Below are 19,468 nucleotides of genomic sequence, written 5' to 3' on the forward strand. Positions count from 1 at the left end.
AAAGATAGGAAAGATGACAGAAAGACAAACGGTGACCGCCATTCACATAACTATACGTAGTCGCTAATGCTATTTATTATGAAACTGCCTAAGTAATACCTAAAAACTATTTAAAATATTTCTTGAGATTAATGTAGGTTGTGGACCAATGCTTGTACGCCTAAGTGTTGTTAATTATTTATGCCTATGTTATCTTATACTATTTCAGAAGCTATGTGTGACTCTTTCCCAGCCGTGTCCTATTCAGTGTTGCCATCGGTTTCCATGTTTGGGTCTTGATTTACCCTGAGGACATCAGCCTGCTGTCGCATATAGGCACGTTGTCATTACCGTCCAGCTCTGATGTATTCGGTGTAAGTCGCTTTTGATATTTCGTCAGTGAGTGAGTGAAATTTTGTCCACTGGTCTTTGTATCTGACACTCAGACCGATACCAAACGTCGTGTGTCGGTAGAGTATCAACCAAAACTCCTGTTAACCTCGTACTGTGTTATGTCGTCCAGCAGCACGAGCGTAAACGTTAAATAAAAGCTCCACCAGAACTACGGAGCACAACTGTGAATAAGTAACACACGTTGGTTCGTGGGGAAGATGGTGGATCGTTGGATCCTCGTACCAAGGGTCCCGCATTCCAACCCGAATGGCGACAATATTATGCGTGAAAGCTTTATATGGGACAACATGTTTATAAAATGTAAGAGGCTGTTTGGAGTTTGTAACGACACAAGTACGTCACACAGTGTAGGAATTGTTCCATTTCATTCCGCTTAAGTTATTTCATTATTCTCTGTCATAACATAAAAAAATGCGATCAGTAGCAGGGCAGTTGTAAAAATTCATTTTCAGTCAGCGGTCAATTCTGTGTAAAGACAATGTTAAAGAAAGATGTTTATTAGTTACAAAAACTACAAATAAACCACCACAATAGCTATGCATCTTTAATGCTTAGCACGTCCGCCCCGGTAGCTGAGTGGTCAGCGTGACGGATTGCCGTCCTACGGGGCCGGGTTCGATTCCCGGCTGGGTCGAGGATTTTCTCCTCTCAGAGACTGGGTGTTGTGCTGCCTTCATCACCATTTCATCCCAATCCGGCGCGCAGATCGCCCAATGGGGCGTCGAATGTAATAAGACCTGCACCAAGGCGGCCGGACCTGCGCCGCAAGGGGCCTCCCGGCTAATGACGCCAAACGCTCATTTCATTTCAATGCTTAGCACGATCTTCACTCTACATTGTGTTATTTTAAGTAAAAGTGTCATAAGTTTAAAATAGATTTATTCTGTACGTATGAAAATGTCTTTTTCTGGCTGCAGCAGTGAAAGTAATACATGTGTAGGAGCCATAATGTCCATACGCAGTGTATGTCGCTATTTCAACGTAGTTACGAGTTATATTGTATGGTATCCTCCCCCTTGTTTGCTTGTCAAGTTACTACATCGGTTTCAAAAAAATGGTTCAAATGGCTCTGAGCACTATGGGACTCAACTTCTGACGTCATTAGTCCCCTAGAACTTAGAACTAGTTAAACCTAACTAACCGAAGGACATCACACACATCCATGCCCGAGGCAGGATTCGAACCTGCGACCGAAGCGGTCTCGCGGTTCCAGACTGCAGCGCCCAGAACCGCACGGCCACTTCGGCCAGCACATCGGTTTCAGTTATTCAAAATTAAGGATCAGGTGGTAAAAGCTTGGCTCTGCTGTGCTTATAGCGATTAGTGAAATGAACACTGAGGTTTTGCAAACGAGTGCCCGCCTATTATAATTACGAGTCCGATCGCCAACCATTGTCATTTATAGGCGAAAACTGATAAAACTGGGTGGGACACCGCAAGTTTACAGCAATGTTCTGTTGGCAGTCTGCTTTTGCTTCGTTTCTCTGAAAGTAGTAAACATAAATAATAATAATTAATAATAAACAAAATAAGATGATCAATAATTAATTATATGACGTTCAACTAACGAAGCGAAAGCAGACTGCCAAAAGAACATTGCTACAATCTCCGAAAAGTTCTTTTACAGGTCAGCAAAATATTCTCCAAAATACCAGTTCCACGCGTAAACAGTTAAAAAAAACTGGCATCAGTGGGGTTTGAACGCGGGACCTTTGTTATGACGACCGAGGGCTCTACCTTCTCACCCACTCCAGATCTAAAACATAAACGCTCGCATATACGCTTCTCCTGCGCTCTGTAGTCGTTCAGGCCCGTTCTCCTGGACGACAGCACACAGCAGGAACTAAATCGCTGTTTTGCTTCATAGTCTGTCGACACCGACGTATGGTACCGATCTCATAATCTGACATCCAGAGGTTTGGGTGTGAGCCTTACATGTGTGGACTGCTCGATGCTTGTAAGATGCGTGTGTGTCACGTGTCTGACGTTTGTGAATCGCCCGCAGAAACAGACGACGTGTTGTGCGGAACCTTCTTGCCCCACGTACATGTGGATGTTGTACTTGTTGCTGTCTGCTACAGACTTACGAGGTTTAAGTGGGTGGGATAAGGACCGCGTCCCGTTAGACAATGTACCGTACCGCGGCCGGGATCGACGTGTCCGCCTACCTGCGCGAATGGCGGCGATCCAGTCGTGGCGGTCCTGGTCTCGGCCGGCCAGCAGGTAGAGCGCGTACTCCTGGCCCGCCTCGGTGTAGCCCACCAGGAAGGGGTAGCCGGGCGGGTGCGCCTCACCCGACGAGTCGCCGGGGGCGGCGGCGGGGGCGGGCGCCGCGAGGCTGGAGCTGCTGCCGCTGGGGGCGGGGGCGGCTCCGGGCGCCGCGCCGAGCACCGCGGGCTCCACCACCGACACCGTGCACGCCTCCACGCGGCCGCGCTCCTTGCGCGTCGGCTTCTGCGCACAACACACCGCGAGCCGCGCGCACTCAGCACCCGTCTGCTTGCCACAAACTACCACACCACAAGCATCATCCAGACATTTCTCACTTGCAATGGCGTATCTTGCGCTTACTTTAACCTGCGATCTTCTAAAGTCAATCAATGAAATACGTTAAAATCAAACACTGGAAAATCCAGGATGAAATCTAAGGATAATATAAGGGCGATGTACTTGAGGACAATATTATGGAAATGAAAGAGGATGTAGATGAAGATGAAATGGGAGATACGATACTGCGTGAAGAGTTAGACAGAGCACTGAAACAAGGCCCCGGGAGTAGACAACATTCAATTAGAACTACTTACGGCCTTGGGAGAGCCAGTCCTGACAAAACTCTACCGTCTGGTGAGCAAGATGTATGAGACAGGCGAAATACCCTCAGACTTCAAGAAGAATATAATAATTCCAATCCCAAAAAAACAGGTGTCGACAGATGTGAAAATTACCGAACTATCAGTTTAATAAGTCACGGCTGCAAAATACTAACGCGAATTCTTTACAGACGAATGGAAAAACTGGTAGAAGCCAACCTAGGGGAAGATCAGTTTGGATTCCGTAGAAATATTGGACAACGTGCGGCAATACTGACCTTACGACTTATCTTAGAAGAAAGATTAAGGAAAGGCAAACCTAAGTTTCTAGCATTTGTAGACTTAGAGAAAGCTTCTGCCAATGTTGACTGGAATACTATCTTTCTAATTCTGAAGGTGGTAGTGGTACAATGCAGGGAGCGAAAGGCTATTTACAATTTGTACAGAAACCAGATGGCAGTTATACGAGTCGAGGGACATGAAAGGGAAGCAATCGTTGGGAAGGGAGTGAGACAGGGTTGTAGCCTCTCCCCGATGCTATTGAATCAGTATATTGAGCAAGCAGTAAAAGAAACGAAAGAAAAGTTCGGAGTAGGTATTAAAATCCATGGAGAAGAAATAAAAACTTTAAGGTTCGCTGATCACATTGTAATTCTGTCAGAGACAGCAAAGGACTTGGAAGAGCAGTTGAACGGAATGGATAGTGTCTTGAAAGGAGGATATAAGATGAACATCAACAAAAGCAAAACGAGGATAATGGAATGTAGTCGAATTAAGTGTGGTGATGCTGAGGGAATTAGATTAGGAAATGAGACACTTAAAGTAGTAAAGGAGTTTTGCTATTTGGGGAGCAAAATAACAGAGGATGGTCGAAGTAGAGAGGATATAAAATGTAGACTGGCAATGGCAAGGAAAGCGTTTCTGAAGAAGAGAAATTTGTTAACATCGAGTATACATTTAAGTGTCAGGAAGTCGTTTCTGAAAGTATTTGTATGGAGTGTAGCCATGTATGGAAGTGAAACATGGACGGTAAATAGTTTGGACGAGAAGAGAATAGAAGCTTTCGAAATGAGGTGCTACAGAAGAATGCTGAAGATTAGATGGGTAGATCACGTAAGTAATGAGGAGGTATTGAATAGAATTGGGGAGACGAGGAGTTTGTGGTACAGCTTGACAAGAAGAAGGGAGAGAAGAGGGAGACCAAGAGATGAATACACTAAGCAAATTCAGAAGGATGTAGGTTGCAGTAGGTACTGGGAGATGAAGAAGCTTGCACAGGATAGAGTAGCATGGAGAGCTGCATCAAACCAGTCTCTGGCCTGAAGACCACAACAACAACAACAACATTATAAAAAGGTTAGTTGCCACCCACAATAAAGCACAGATGCTGAGTCGTAAGTAGGCACAACAAAAAGACTGTCAGAAAATGAGCTTTCGGCCAACATGGCCTTCGATGAAAAAAGAGAACACACACACACACACACAAATGACCACAGTCTGTGGCAGCTGAAGCCAGACTACAAACAGCATTGCATCATGGGACAGGGCAACAGGGTGGGGGTAGGGAAGACTCCGGCGGGGAGGGGGACGGTAGAGTGCTGGTGCGGGAGCATGCAGGGACGATGTGGAGAGAGGGCAGGGCAGCTACACGCAGTCGGGACGTTCGACAGACTGTGGGGGAGAGAGGTGGAGGGAGGGGTGGTATCGGAAATGAGAGAAATAAAAACATTGAGTGCACTGTGGAATAGGGGGCTGTCTAGTGCTGGAATGGGAACTGGGAAGCATCTAGACGGGTGAGGACAATGACTAACGGAGGCCAGCACGCGTACGGGAACATAGGATATATCCCCTCCTCGCAATTCATAGAATCTGTTCCCATTCCAGCACTACACAGCCCTCTGTTCCACCAACACACCCAGTCTTTACTTCTCTCCTTTCCCACTACCTCCCTACCCCCTCTCCCACACCCCCCTTTAATCTCCCAACGGCACCCAGCTGCCCCACCCTCCACCTTCTCCCTGCATGCTCCCACAGCACCACTTTACCGTCCTCCACCCTTACCCTGTTATCCCTCATCCTCACCACTCCAGCCCGTTCCTTAATCCCAACTGGTTGCCTCCTCTGTGATGCACAACTGTTTGTAGTCTGCCTTCAGCTGCGAGAGACTGTGGTCGTGTGTGTGTGTGTGTGTGTGTGTGTGTGTGTGTGTGTGTGTGTTTTCTCGACAAAGGACTTGTTGGCCGAAAGCTCATTTTGCAACAGTCTTTTGTTGTGCCTATCTGCGACTCAGCATCTCTGCCAAATGGTGAGTACCAACTATTCTTTTCATAATATTTTTACTTAAGAAAGTTATCAGACAAAAGTATTCGCGAAATTTCATTATTCTAATTTTTCCGTCACTGTACTTCTCTGGAGTTATTTTACAATCACCTGAGTAAGACGCAAGTAAGTCATAGTTCTTGTATTAAACTTATGTGATCTGTCGATGCTTCCAGACATTAATATGAGGAAGAATGATGAGATGACGGCATATGGTGATAGCGATGTGGAATATGACGAGAGGTGAATGACCCCCCCCCCCAAGAAGAAGAAAGAGGCAGCGATAACACAGCAACAAACACGATACAGAAGAAGTTTGAGGAAGAAAATTCACGACCGGACAGCTGTTAGGGCAGAAAAACACGACTTGGTCTGAGTATAGCAGAAGAGCGCATTAGCAGAACAGCACATTCCGAAAGAATCGAAGTAAAATGGGCTCAAAGAGAGGCTAAAACAAAATTCGGAATAGCTCTTCGTTGCAAATCTACTATTCCTTTAGGGCCTAAACGTTAATAATAAAAACTATTTTTAACATCCTACAAACCGAATGTTGTTGTTGTGGTCTTCAGTCCTGAGACTGGTTTGATGCAGCTCTCCATGCTACTCTATCCTGTGCAAGCTTCTTCATCTCCCAGTACCTACTGCAGACTACATCCTTCTGAATCTGCTTAGTGTATTCATCTCTTGGTCTCCCTCTATGATTTTCACCCTCCACGCTGCCCTCCAGTACTAAATTGATGATCCCTTGATGCGTCAGAACCTGTCCTACCAACCGATCCCTTCTTCTGGTCAAGATGTGCCACAAACTCCTCCCCAATTCTATCCAGTACCTCCTCATTAGTTATGTGATCTACCCATCTAATCTTCAGCATTCTTCTGTAGCACCACATTTCGAAAGCTTCTATTCTCTTCTTGTCCAAACTATTTATCGTCCATGTTTCACTTCCGTAGATGGCTACAGCTACCTAATATTCGACTTCTGCTTATCGTAAGCTCTATAATACACTACTGGAAAAAATTGGTACACCCAGAAGACGATGTCGTTTTTGATACGATGTCAGCATATGCCACCTGGCGATATTAGCTGTACTAATAATGGTTTCAACGTCGTCCGCCAGCAGGTAGCGTAGCGGCATGCTACCAGAACACCATCTGTGTCTGCCCTCTTAATACGGAATGCTCACAGCCAGAAGGCTCAGTGCAATGCAAATGTGTGAAGCAAGCGGGCAACCATTCCACAGAGACGCTCTCGCGCTACCCACAGCCAACTGCACGAGTTTGAAAAGTCAGTGGCCACGTGGACATTCTCACATCCGTAAGCGCCCACACAGCACAGACGCCCGTAACGATTGTGTTATTGTAGGGGAACCAGTGGTAGGCCGTACAGCTACCACAGTGCAGTCCGCCCCGGTAGCTGAGTGGTCAGCGTGACAGACTGTCAATCCCAAGGGCCCGGGTTCGATTCCCGGCTAGGTCGGAAATTTTCTCCGCCCAGGGACTGGGTGTTGTGTTGTCCTAATCATCATCATTTCATCCCCATCGACACGCAGGTCGCCGAAGTGGCGTCAAATCGAAAGACCTGCACCAGGCGAACGGTCTACCCGACGGGAGGCCCTAGCCACACGACATTTCCATTTACCACAGTGCAGCTAAGAGGGCTGGTCAGTCCAGACGTGTCAACACGAGCAGTTGCAGACCGGTTATTAGCAGTCGGTGTGCGGGAACGCACACCTCTAGCCTGTCTTGTGTCACTCCATCGACTTGCATGGCTCGACTGGTGCCGTCATCTACATCTACATCTACATTGATACTCCGCAAGCCACCCAACGGTGTGTGGCGGAGGGCACTTTACGTGCCACTGTCATTACCTCCCTTTCCTGTTCCAGTCGCGTATGGTTCGCGGGAAGAACGACTGTCTGAAAGCCTCCGTGCGCGCTCTAATCTCTCTAATTTTACATTCGTGATCTCCTCGGGAGGTATAAGTAGGGGGAAGCAATATATTCGATACCTCATCCAGAAACGCACCCTCTCGAAACCTGGCGAGCAAGCTACACCGCGATGCAGAGCGCCTCTCTTGCAGAGTCTGCCACTTGAGTTTATTAAACATCTCCGTAACGCTATCACGGTTACCAAATAACCCGGTGACAAAACGCGCCGCTCTTCTTTGGATCTTCTCTATCTCCTCCGTCAACCCGACCTGGTACGGATCCCACACTGATGAGCAATACTCAAGTATAGGTCGAACGAGTGTTTTGTAAGCCACCTCCTTTGTTGATGGACTACATTTTCTAAGCACTCTCCCAATGAATCTCAACCTGGTACCCGCCTTACCAACAATTAATTTTATATGATCATTCCACTTCAAATCGTTCCGTACGCACACTCCCAGATATTTTACAGAAGTAACTGCTACCAGTGTTTGTTCCGCTATCATATAATCATACAATAAAGGATCCTTCATTCTATGTATTCACAATACATTACATTTGTGTATGTTAAGGGTCAGTTGCCACTCCCTGCACCAAGTGCCTGTCCGCTGCAGATCTTCCTGTATTTCGCTACAATTTTCTATTGCAGCAACTTCTCTGTATACTACAGCATCATCCGTGAAAAGCCGCATGGAACTTCCGACACTATCTACTAGGTCATTTATATATATTGTGAAAAGCAATGGTCCCATAACACTCCCCTGTGGCACGCCAGAGGTTACTTTAACGTCTGTAGACGTCTCTCCATTGATAACAACATGCTGTGTTCTGTTTGCTAAAAACTCTTCAATCCAGCCACACAGCTGGTCTGATATTCCGTAGGCTCTTACTTTGTTTATCAGGCGACAGTGCGGAACTGTATCGAACGCCTTCCGGAAGTCAAGAAAAATAGCATCTACCTGGGAGCCTGTATCTAATATTTTCTGGGTTTCATGAACAAATAAGGCGAGTTGGGTCTCACACGATCGCTGTTTCCGGAATCCATGTTGATTCCTACATAGTAGATTCTGGGTTTCCAGAAATGACATGATACGCGAGCAAAAAACATGTTCTAAAATTCTACAAGATATCGACGTAAGAGATATAGGTCTATAGTTTTGCGCATCTGCTCGACGACCCTTCTTGAAGACTGGGACTATCTGTGCTCTTTTCCAATCATTTGGAACCCTCCGTTCCTCTAGAGACTTGCGGTACACGGCTGTTAGAAGGGGGGCAAGTTCAGAGGACCACTTGCTAAGGAATGAGGCACCGTAGTTTTCAGCGATGAAAGCAGATTCTGTCTGTATACAGGTGCTGGCCGTTTGCACGTATGACGTAGACCTGGTGATCACTGGTTCATAGAGTGCACTCGTCCAAAACACAATGGCCCCATGCCAATCCTTATTATGAATCACCTCGAAGGGAACGATCTATTGATACGTACTCAGCATGGTTTCAGAAAACATCGTTCTTGTGCAACGCAGCTAGCTCTTTATTCGCACGAAGTAATGGTCGCTATCGACAGGGGATCTCAAGTTGATTCCGTATTTCTAGATTTCCGGAAAGCTTTTGACACCGTTCCTCACAAGCGACTTCTAATCAAGCTGCGGGCCTATGCTGTCTCAGGTGTGCGACTGGATTCGTGATTTCCTGTCAGGAAGGTCGCAGTTCGTAGTAACAGACGGCAAATCATCGAGTAAAACTGAAGTGATATCAGGTGTTCCCCAGGGAAATGTTCTGAGACCTCTGCTGTTCCTGATCTATATAAATGACCTGGGTGACAATCTGAGCAGTTCTCTTAGGTTGTTCGCAGATGATGCTGTAATTTACCGTCTAGTAAGGTCATCCGAAGACCAGTATCAGTTGCAAAGCGATTTAGAAAAGATTGCTGTATGGTGTGGCAGGTGGCAGTTGACGCTAAATAACGAAAAGTGTGAGGTGATCCACATGAGTTCCAAAAGAAATCCGTTGGAATTCGATTACTCGATAAATAGTACAATTCTCAAGGCTGTCAATTCAACTAAGTACCTGGGTGTTAAAATTACGAACAACTTCGGTTGGAAAGACCAAATAAATAATATTGTGGGGAAGGCGAGCCAAAGGTTGAGTTTCATTGGCAGGACACTTAGAAGATGCAACAAGTCCACTAAAGAGACAGCTTACACTACACTCGTTCGTCCTCTGTTAGAATATTGCTGCGCGGTGTGGGATCCTTACCAGATGGGATTGACGGAGGACATCGAAAAGGTGCAAAAAAGGGCAGCTCGTTTTGTATTATCACGTAATAGGGGAGAGAGTGTGGCAGATATGATACGCGAGTTGGGATGGAAGTCATTAAAGAAAAGACGTTTTTCGTCGCGGCGAGATCTATTTACGAAATTGCAGTTACCAACCTTCTCTTCCGAATGCGGAAATATTTTGTTCATCCCAACCTACATAGGTAGCAATGATCAACAAAACAAAATAAGAGAAATCAGAGCTCGAACAGAAAGGTTTAGGTGTTGGTTTTTCCCACGCGCTGTTCGGGAGTGGAATGGTAGACAGATAGTATGATTGTGGTTCGATTAACCCTCCGCCAAGCACTTAAATGTGAATTGCAGAGTAATCATGTAGATGTAGATGTCTGGGATGCAATAAGCTACAACTCTCGTTTTGGTGTTACTGGAGGTGGCGCTAACCACGGCTCGGAAAGTGCAGAATGTTATAGACCCATTCCTTTGCCATTCTTGCAGCAGGAAGGTGTTGTGTTGTTCCAGTAGGATAACACTCGTCCACAAACTGCAAGTGAAAATCAATGTGTTTTGCAAGGCGTGCACAAACTTCCTGGCCAACACAATCTTCGGACTTGTCTCCAATTGACCACGTGTGAGATATGATGACGCGAGAAATGACTCTCACAGAACTACGCGGCCAAGTTGAGCGGGCGCGACACAAGGCACCCAACGACAGTATTCGTCATCTGTACGCTCTACTGGATATCAGATTAGTGCCTGCATTGCAGCCAGTGGAGGCTACACGTGGGTGTTTCAGAATGGATTGATACCTGGTACCTCAGAATCGCTTGTGCTATTGATCTGTAATCATTCATGTACTCCGGAAGGACTGTTGTAACAATAAATCTTGAGTGAATTGGAAACCTCTAAAATGATACACTAATATTTTTTTCAAACCTCTAACATGATACACAAATATTTTTTCCGGCAGTGTGAGGAAACACTGTCATTCCCTTTTTATTTTATTTTTAGTTTTTTGATTGGACGTAAAATTTTCTTAATATGGGCGTATTGTGGACTGCCTGGGAGAGAGCAAAGTGCAACACGTGTGAGAGAGCGTTTACGTGGTCTGCTGCTCCGCTATTGTAAGGTATTACTCGCCCAGTCCACCAATAGTGCGACGTGTTCTCCTTCCTTTATCTTTGTGGCTCTCACATATTTAACTGCAAACAGGTGAACTACACTATCAACATGTTATTTGTTGGCCGGCCGGTGTGGCCGAGCGGTTCTAGGCGCTTCAGTGTGGAACCGCGCGACCGCTTCGGTGGCAGGTTCGAATCCTGCCTCGGGCATGGATGTGCGTGATGTCCTTAGGTTAGTTAGGTTTCAGTAGTTCTAAGTTCTAGGGGACTGATGACCTCAGATGTTAAGTCCCATAGTGCTCAGACCCATTTGAACCATTTTGTTATTTGCTATAATCAGTATCGCTGTTTACTACAATCAAGATGGTAATCCTGTAAGACTACATCTGTGGTATAAAACAATGGACGTAGTCCAAATAAAGAGTATTTGGTTTTTCATTTTCGCCTAAAAATTAAATTGTTTTCTTAATTTAACAAGCCTCTATTACCGATCTTTCATAGAACACCGATAATCAAGAATTTATATTTGGAATGAAAACAGGTTTTTCGCGTGCAATATCTAATTAGAAACATTCATAGTTCATAAAAATAATGATGAATTTTACGAGGTGTAGGTATTTTAAATTGAACGAAAAAGGAGATGACTAGGGCGAGATTTGAACCAGCGATCCAGAAACTGCAATAAGTTATCATCTCCTAGACTCCACTACACATCCAATGTGCATTGGTAAATCAATTGTATCAAATACAGTCCCTTGGAAAACTCCAAAGCTAATTTTTTCTGTGAATTTGTGAAAAATATTAAGAAGAAACTGTTTCACAGGACTTTTTAACCGTGTTCCACTACGGACCGCGAAGCAGCCTAGGCCATTCTCATAATGCGTATTAACAGCGCGACAATCAGAGCACAAAGGTACAGAGACTGTCACTGTACACGATTTTTGAAACAAATCTACATGCCTAAAGCGTGATGATGTTCATGTTCATCATCATCATCATCATCATCATCATCATCATCATCATCAGTGTTCTGCCTAAAGGCAGGTTTTCACGTGGTAGTTCTCCAGGCTGTCCGGTCTTCTGCCATCCTCTTCAGGTCTGCATAATTTCCTCTTCCCTTTATGTCGTCTATCACCTTGTATCTCCTTCTTCCTCTCAGTCTTCTCCCACAAACCAATCCTTCCAAAGCATCTACTAGCAAGCACTCCCTTCTCAATGAATGTCCCAACCAGTTCTTTTCCTTTCTCTTACAACCTTCAGCAAACATCATCTCTCACCAACCCTTTCCAGTACTCTTTCATTACTCACTCTTTCCATCCAGCTTATTCTCTCCATTCTCCTCCACATCCATACCTCAAATGCTTCTAACCTTTTTTCATCCTCTCGTCTCAGTGTCCATGTTTCTGCCCCATATAGTGCCACACTCCAGGCAAAACATTTGCCAAGCCTTTTCCTTAGTCCTTTATCTGATTTGCCACATAAGAATCTCCTCTTTCTGTTGAATGCCTCCTTCGCTATGGCAGTTCGAGTTTTCACCTCCTGGTGACATCTCAAGTCTTCAGTTATTGTGCTTCCGAGACATTTAAATTCACTTACTCGGCTAATGGCAGATTGTCCTATTTTAATATTGGACAGGCTGCGTCTTGTACTGATGACCATACTCTTTGTTTCTGCTGTGTTTATTTGCATCCCATATTCCACACAAGCTTCATTCAGATCTTTGAGCATGTATTCACTGTCCGCTCACTTACTGCCACTAATACCATGTCATCAGCAAATCTTATACATTCTATTCTCTTTCCTCCAATACATATCCCTCTTTTCCCATCTAAACTTTTCGCAATAATCTCTTCAAGGTATACGTTAAACAACAGTAGGGAAAGGCAACAACCTTGCCTAATACCTCGTCCAATGCTGCTTCCTTCTGACATTTCATTTCCAATCCTTATCCTTACTTTCTGGTGTAAATATAGATTCTGTATCAGTCGTCTCTCTTTCCAATCTACTCCTTTTCTCTTCAAGATATCCATCAGCTTGTTCCACTGAACTCTGTCAAAAGCCTTTTCTAAATCTATAAAAACAGCAAAGATTTCTCTACCCTTTTCCATATATCTTTCCCCTATAGTTCTTAGCAGGCCAATAGCATCTCTTGTTCCTTTTCCTCTTCTAAATCCGAACTGCTCCTCTGCAATCCCTCTATCCAGCTTGCCGTATAACCTTCTATTCAACACTCTCAGCAAGACTTTAGCTGCATGAGAAATTAGACTGGTGGTCCGGTGCTCTTCACATTTTTTAAAATTTCTCTTTTTCTCTATTGGTATCATAACTGCTGCAGCGAAGTCCTCAGGCCATTCCCCTTTAATACATTAGTATCCCCCTTTAATAAATTAGTATATCTTAAAGTCAAATTTAACGTAACTTAGCAGCAATATATCTAATACATAAGTAGGACCTACTTCCAAGAACGAAACAGCACCAACCAGTGTACGTGTGCCACGGCTTCTGACCGATCAACACTTTTGTGCTCGTTTACATCACGGTTATTCTTATGATGAGCAGAGTACAGTTGGAATCAGTGCTACGAGTAAACAGGAAGTTGTCGCCGACTGATGGAACGCCCCGACACGATAAACGGTGTGTTTCCTTGGCTATGCTTGAGCAGAAGGGACCACGGTCTGTCATTGTGTCTGCCTGGCACGAACGCAGTGTGCACTTATGGAATGCGAGTCACTCGGGCGCACAGAAATTGTGCGTCATCACTGTGAGCGACATTCAGTTCCTTCAGGTGCTGCGTACTGATTGTTTTCGCCACTTCATGCTTTTCCATCCTTGCGATGTACTGTTAGTTTTCTCGCGTCACTGTTCGTATATATTTCGTGTACTACGTGGGCTGTAGAGATTCAATACTTTCTTAAAAAGGCATTTATCTGCTTTAAACTGTTCAGTGGTGACCGCCTTCTGTGTGTGGTATTATAGACTTTTCATTAAAACGTGTACAGTGTATGCTTACTTATTTCTTAGTTCGTAACGCTCGCTTGTGGTTCAAATGGCTCTGAGCACTATGGGACTTAACATCTGAGGTCATCAGTCACGCTCGCTTGTACAGGGCACATGAGTCAGTGACACACTGTAGTCTTTGTTTCTAACGCTGACCTGTTTCATGCACACAATGAGATATTGTATTCTATTTGTCATTAGAAGGAACTCGAAAGCTGATGATATAAATATTGCATGTACTGGCGAAGCGCCTCGAACCTAAGCAAGCTACGCAAAAATGGAAGGACCCGTTCCAGATATTACTTCTATTCGACACTGAAGAGCCAAAGAAACTGGTCCACCTGCCTAATGTCATGTAGGCCACCGCGAGCACGCAGAAGTGCCGCAACACGACGTGGCATGGACTCCACTAATGTCTGAAGTAGTGCTGGAGGGAACTGACACCACGAATCCTGCAGGGCTGTGCATAAATATGTAGGAGTACGAAGTGGTGGAGATCTCTTCAGAACAGTATGTTGCAAGCATCCCAGATATGCTCAATAATGTTCATATATGGGGGATTTGGTGGTCAGCGGAAACGTTTAAACAGAGAAAGAGTTCCTGGAGCCACTCTCTAGTAATTCTGGACTATGTGTGTCCCACTGTCCTGCTGGAATAGCCCAAGTCCGTCGGAGTGCATAATGGACATTAATGGATGCAGCCGATCACACAGGATGCTTACGTACGTGTCATCTGTCAGCGAGTCATACCTAGACGTTTCAGGGGTCCCTTATCACTTCAACTGCACTCGCCACACACTATCACAGAGCCTCCACCAGCTTGAACAGTACCCTGCCGACATGAAGGGTTCATGGATTCATGAGGTTGTCTCCATACACGTCCATCCGCTTAGTGTAATTGGAAACGAGACTTGTCTGGCCAGGCAACATGTTTCCAGTCATCAAAAGTCCAATGTCGGTGTCGACGAGCCCAGGTGAGATGTAAAGCTTTGTGTCGTGCAATCATCAAGGGAACACGAGTGGGTCTTCGGCTCCGAAAGCCCATATCGATGATGTTTCGTTGTGTTAACCAGTTCCGCACGTACAGCTCGGCGTCGTCGTCCGAGGTGAATCGTTTGCCCCTCAGAGCTTTTTCAAGGGGACTAAAAATGGCATAATCACTGGGAGAGAGGTCCGGACTGCATGGTGGGTGGCCGAGAACGTACGATTTGAATTTCTGCAGGAGTACCGCGACTGTGTTGGCCGTATGAGGCTTTGCATTGTCGTGGAGCTGAAAGACCCCACGGATGAGATTGCCTGGTCGTTTTGATTTGATCGTTTGGCGAAGGGTGGTCAAGGTTTGCAAGTAACGCTGGACATTCACTGTTGTCCCGTGCTGCAGGAAGTGAATCAGAAGGGGGCCATCTTGGTCAAAGAAGAACGTCAGCAAAGTGACAAACGATTCACTTCGTACGACGACGTGCAGCTGTACGTGCGGAACTGGTTAACATCGCAGCCCCGCGAATTTTATGAGACGGCCATTCACCGCCTTGTATTACACAGGGGGACAAGTGTCTCAACAGCCAGTGTCAGTGCTTCTAACATACAGGTACTGGTTTCCGTAATTATGCCTCCGGCTCGTTTCTTTTTGAACGTCCCTTATACATACTGTAGTCGTCAAATAGCGGCCCGCCGGCCGCCTGCAGCCCGGAACTACACTATGTGATCAAAAGCATCCGGACACCTGGGTGAAAATAACTTACAAGTTCGTGGCGCCCTGCATCGGCAATGCTGGAATTCACTGTGGTGTTGGCCCACCCTTAGCCATGATGACAGCATTCACTCTCGCAGACATACGTTCAGTCAGGTGCCGGAAGGTTTCTTGGGGAATGGCAGCCCATTCTTCACGGAGTGCTGCACTGAGGAGACGTATCGACGTCCGTCGGTGAGGCCTGGTACTAATTCGGCGGTCCAAAAGATCCTAAAGGTGCTGCATAGGATTTAGGTCAGGACTCTGTGCAGGCCAATCCATTACTGGGATGTTATTGACGTGTTATTATGAACAGGTGCGCGATCGTGTTGAAAGACGCAATCGCCTTCCCCGAATTGCTCTTCAACAGTGGGAAGCAAGAAGGCGCTTAAAATATCAATGTAGGCCTGTACTGTGATAGTGCCAAAACAACAAGGGGTGCAAGCCCCCTCCATGGAAAACACGACCAAACCGTAACACCACCGCCTCCGGATTTTACTGTTGACACTACACACGCTGGCAGATGACGTTCACCGGGCATTCGCCATACCCACACCCTGCCATCGGATCGCCACGTTGTGTACCGTGATTCGTCACTCCACACAACGTTTTTCCACTGTTCACACAAGTGACACCCAATCACCTGATCACGTTCGAAGTCCGTGAGTTCCGCGGAGCGCCCTATTCTGCTGTCTCACTATGTCTGACTACTGTGGCGCTGATATGGAGTACCTGGCAGTAGGTAGCAGCACAATGCACCTAATACGAAAAACTTATGTTTTTGGGGATGTCTGGATACTTTTGATCACATAGTGTACATTTATGTTAAGTTTAATTGAAAAGAAAAAACCTAGATATGGTCGGAATCGTAGCTCCACCTACATATACCATCCAAAATGCAACGATAAGAAGACAGTATTCTGTAAGTCCCTATTCCAAAGTATCTTGCAAAGTACCGAGAATCGTCTGAAGACAGTTTTGAAGGAGCTGAATACTACTGCTCTTACAGTAGAAGACAAAAGAGGGAAACACGGCAACAGACCGCAAAAAATTGCAACGGAAATTTGGGACATGGTCTGCTCTCACTGGAGCCAGTTTCCTTCCAAACCATTGCAAAGTCCGAAAGGAAATATTTTAACATCCATGACCTTAGTGTTGCAAAATTATTCATATCATTCAGAGATCATTTTGTCCATGAAACGAATACGGTATTTCATATGAAGTATAAAACTTTTCATAAGTTCTTCAGGGAGGATAGTCTGTATTCGTGATTTCTGCCACGAGTGTGAAGGTTTACTGAGTGTCACTGCAAATGACCTTCGTAAAGATGTACATGATGAGCATAAACTAAAGGCTGAGGAGTACAATAAAGCCAAGGACAAGTATATGAGGTCGGCCAAACTTGACAACAGAGATATCTTAGCGCTCGAGTTTGATTACGCACAGAACCTGCCTCTGCCTAAACTCAGCATTACTGCGCAACTCCGTAACAGGCTACTGTGGCTCTGTGTATTCAGTGTTCAATGTCACAATGAACAGTCAGGTATATTTTATTGGTTTCTCAAAGGTTCAGCAAAAATAATTCAAATTCTGTTTGTTTCTTTTTGTATGACATAAATAGAAAACACCACGAGCCAAACAATATTAAGACTATTATACTTCTATCGGATTCGTGTGGAGGTCGAAATAAAAATGAGTGTTGTAGAATGACTGTCATTAGCCAATGAATCATCGACTCCGCAGACATCATAACAATACTCTCGTCACGCGATTACAGTGCTACAAGTTCAGAAAGTTGAGGGTGGTAGCAACCTGAAACGGACAACAGTCGACACGAAGAGTTCCCAACGATCAGTACTCGATTAATTAAAACTTCCGCGATGAATTGCCGTGGTCCATATATAAAACTACTTCTCCTTCCTGACGTTTCGTTGCCGGCTGCGGGCAACATCTTCTCAGGTGAGTCGGCAACTGGCTGCTAGGCGCTGGTGGTCCCACTTATTTAGAGCGCTTAGATGGCGCCACCACTCGTCACGTGCTTTCGACTTTGAAACTATCTCTGGCTAGGGTCATCTCTATCGATTGTAGGTAATCGACTGTCACTTCGTTGGTACAAAGTCGGCCGCCAGCGCCTAGCAGCCAGTCGCCGACTCACCTGAGAAGATGTTGCCCGCAGCCGGCAACGAAACGTCAGGAAGGAGAAGTAGTTTTATATATGGACCACGGCAGTTCAGCCCGGAAGTTTTAATTAATGAAGACGCCGGCCATGAAAGCTTACATGCTATGATCAGCACTCGGATGCCGGCATCAACTTACCACAGCTAGTCTATTGGGGACGCATAACATACTGATTTATGTAGGTTACAAATTAATAATAAGCTTGACACATATGCGACAGAAGGTGCCAGCCCACAATGCCAGTACTGGTTCTTGAGAAAACAGATTTGACGCCCACTGGTCTACAAGGTCTGAATCACAAGTCACGTGACAGGCCTGATCATTCGTCGTGGTAACGCTCTCTCTCTCTCTCTCTCTCTCTCTCTCTCTCTCTCTCTCTCTCCCTCTCTCTCTCTTTCTCTCCCCAAACAACACAACAACAGCAAAGCTATCAACCTGAAGGCTGGTTTGGACGCTACAGACGATTACTAGGCATGGTCCTTTTGGAAGTAGTATTGCGTTGCCTTCCTCAGACCTACGAATTGACACACCGAACCAGTTACAGGGGGATTTATATAGTTAAAGCGGACTCCGAACAACAGGGCATCTTTGCATATTTTACATTAGACTGCCAGAAGAGATAAGTGAGACAAAAAATGCTAGGACCGACTGATGACTGAACTGCAAACTTTTGACCTGAAGCCTGACAGCCACAAAGCCGCCATGCAACATTAGCTATGTTTAATTAATATGGTTATGAATGTATCACAGTTCTTATGAAAGGAAAGATTTTACTCCTTTAAATAACAGACAGTTATGGGAGAGACATTGATTTTAGTAACGGTGGGATGCATAGTATATTAAAATTCGCATCGCTACGAGCCCACGCAGAAACATAGTATTACTGCTCAAGTAGAAAAGTATATATTACGAAGTGGCCAACTAAGGTACATTATTTTCTCTTCATGCTAATTAAATTGATAGAAGTCATAGGAAATCTATAGATCTTACATAATTAAATTTTTCTTGAGACATATGAGTCTCAACTTCATCTACGATAATGATACAAGCTGAAAAAATAAATTAATATTTGTGCCATGGCCGGGACCGGAACCCTGGTCTTCTGCTTACTACGCAGACGTGTTAGCCATTATACCACCGTAGCAGTACGGGTGAAACAGCTCCAAGGACTACCCTAGTCTAATGCCCTCCCTAACAAAAACTTCAAGCTGCCACATTGAAGCTTGTGTTAGGGAGGGCATTAGACTAGGGTAGTCCTTGGAGCTGTTTCACCCGTACTGCTACGGTGGTGTAATGGCTAACACATCTGCGTAGTAAGCAGAAGACCAGGATACAGGTCCCGGCCACGGTAGAAAACTTAATTCATTTCTTCAGGTCCTGTTTTTCTTGTGTTTGTGTAGGTCAGATTTAGAATTGCCCTTTTGATATGTCCTGGTAAAAAAACTGCCAAAAAGTAGGACGGTGCACTGAAGTAGTTTCAAAACCCACGACAAAGTTGGTGACTGGTCGATCTATGAGAGTTATATTCAGAAGAATGAATAGCATTTAATATAACATCGACCACATGGTCAATACAGAAACTGGGATTTGGAAAGAATGGGGAAAAAGATCAGCAGTGTATTTTCATAGGAACCGTGTCGACGTTCTCTTCAAGTGATTTCAGGGAAACCACGGAAAGCCGGCCGGAGTGGCCGTCCGGTTCTAGGCGCTACAGTCTGGAG

At 45.2% G+C, this 19,468-nt stretch overlaps 1 long non-coding RNA gene across 1 annotated transcript in view; it reads right to left on the reverse strand.

Moving 5' to 3' along the window:
* Nucleotides 1-2,797: 2,797 nt before the first annotated feature.
* LOC126412610 (uncharacterized) overlaps nt 2,798-19,468 on the reverse strand; it is a 404,849-nt gene continuing 388,178 nt past the window's right edge. The window contains exon 3 of the long non-coding RNA XR_007575323.1: nt 2,798-2,847. This is a non-coding gene — a long non-coding RNA (uncharacterized LOC126412610). The remainder of the gene's footprint in view (nt 2,848-19,468) is intronic.

The sequence above is a fragment of the Schistocerca serialis genome, chromosome 7 (assembly GCF_023864345.2).
Source record: "Schistocerca serialis cubense isolate TAMUIC-IGC-003099 chromosome 7, iqSchSeri2.2, whole genome shotgun sequence".
Classification (NCBI taxonomy): domain Eukaryota; kingdom Metazoa; phylum Arthropoda; class Insecta; order Orthoptera; family Acrididae; genus Schistocerca; species Schistocerca serialis.